We start from the raw sequence: 2,633 nt of genomic DNA on the forward strand, positions 1-2,633 counted from the left end.
TCTATAATATTATTATATTTGTATTATTAATTACAAAAACATTACTAAAAAGTGTTCATTCATATATAATTATTATTATAAAAAAACTTTAAACTATGTATTTATATTATGATCAAAAAAACCTGTCAATATTTATTTGCATATTATCGTTTCTATAATATTATTATATTTGTATTATTAATTACAAAAACATTACTAAAAAGTGTTCATTCATACATTATTATTATTATAAAAAACTTTAAAATATGTATTTATATTATGATAAAAAAACCTGTGAATATTTATTTGCATATTATCCTTCCTATAATATTATTATATATGTATTATTAATAACAAAAACATTATTAAAAAGTGTTCATTCATATATAATTATTATTATAAAAATATTATAAAATATGTATTTATATTATGATCAAAAACATTTTTATATATTTATTTGTATATTATCCTTCCTATAATATTATTATATATGTATTATTAATAACAAAAACATTATTAAAAAGTGTTCATTCATATATTATTATTATTATAAAATTATTATAAAATATGTATTTATATTATGATCAAAAACATTTATATATATTTATTTGTATATTATCCTTCCTATAATATTATTATATATGTATTATTAATAACAAAAATATTATTCAAAAGTGTTCGTTCATATATAATTATTATTATAAAAATATTATAAAATATGTATTTATATTATGATCAAAAACATTTATATATATTTATTTGTATATTATCCTTCCTATAATATTATTATATATGTATTATTAATAACAAAAACATCATTAAAAAGTGTTCATTCATATATAATTATTGTTATATAAAAATTATAAAATATGTATTTATATTATGATAAAAAAAAACCTGTCAATATTTATTTGCATATTATCGTTTCTATAATATTATTATATTTGTATTATTAATTACAAAAACATTACTAAAAAGTGTTCATTCATATATAATTATTATTATAAAAAAACTTTAAACTATGTATTTATATTATGATCAAAAAAACCTGTCAATATTTATTTGCATATTATCGTTTCTATAATATTATTATATTTGGATTATTAATTACAAAAACATTACTAAAAAGTGTTCATATATTATTATTATTATAAAAAACTTTAAAATATGTATTTATATTATGATAAAAAAACCTGTGAATATTTATTTGCATATTATCCTTCCTATAATATTATTATATATGTATTATTAATAACAAAAACATTATTAAAAAGTGTTCATTCATATATAATTATTATTATAAAAATATTATAAAATATGTATTTATATTATGATCAAAAACATTTATATATATTTATTTGTATATTATCCTTCCTATAATATTATTATATATGTATTATTAATAACAAAAATATTATTCAAAAGTGTTCATTCATATATAATTATTATTATAAAAATATTATAAAATATGTATTTATATTATGATCAAAAAAACCTGTCAATATTTATTTTCATATTATCGTTTCTATAATATTATTATATTTTTGTATTATTAATTACAAAAACATTACTAAAAAGTGTTCATTCATATATAATTATTATTATAAAAAACTTTTAAATATGTATTTATATTATGATAAAAAAAACTGTGAATATTTATTTGCATATTATCCTTCCTATAATATTATTATATATGTATTATTAATTACAAAAACATCATTAAAAAGTGTTCATTCATATATAATTATTATATAAAAATATTATAAAATATGTATTTATATTATGATCAAAAACATTTATATATATTTATTTGTATATTATCCTTCCTATAATATTATTATATATGTATTATTAATAACAAAAACATCATTAAAAAGTGTTCATTCATATATAATTATTTTTATATAAAAATTATAAAATATGTATTTATATTATGATAAAAAAAAACCTGTCAATATTTAATTGCATATTATCCTTACTATAATATTTAATATATATGTATTATTATTATTAAAAACATTATTAAAAAGTGTTCATTCATATATAATTATAATTATAAAAATATTATAAAATATGTATTTATATTATGATTAAAAACATTTTTATATATTTATTTGTATATTATCCTTCCTATAATATTACTATATATGTATTATTCATAACAAAAACATTATTAAAAAGTTCTCATTTATATATAATTATAATTATAAAAAAACTTTTAAACTATGTATTTATATTATGATCAAAAAAACCTGTCAATATTTATTTTCATATTATCGTTTCTATAATATTATTATATTTGTATTATTAATTACAAAAACATTACTAAAAAGTGTTCATTCATATATAATTATATTAATATAAAAAACTTTTAAATATGTATTTATATTATGATAAAAAAAAACTGTGAATATTTATTTGCATATTATCCTTCCTATAATATTATTATATATGTATTATTAATTACAAAAACATCATTAAAAAGTGTTCATTCATATATAATTATTATTATAAAAATATTATAAAATATGTATTTATATTATGATCAAAAACATTTATATATATATTTATTTGTATATTATCCTTCCTATAATATTATTATATATGTATTATTAATAACAAAAACATTATTAAAAAGTGTTCATTCATATATA

Source organism: Macrosteles quadrilineatus, unplaced genomic scaffold (assembly GCF_028750875.1).
Source record: "Macrosteles quadrilineatus isolate MER2022 unplaced genomic scaffold, UCM_ALF_1.0 Scaffold_307__1_contigs__length_107377, whole genome shotgun sequence".
Classification (NCBI taxonomy): Eukaryota; Metazoa; Arthropoda; class Insecta; order Hemiptera; family Cicadellidae; genus Macrosteles; species Macrosteles quadrilineatus.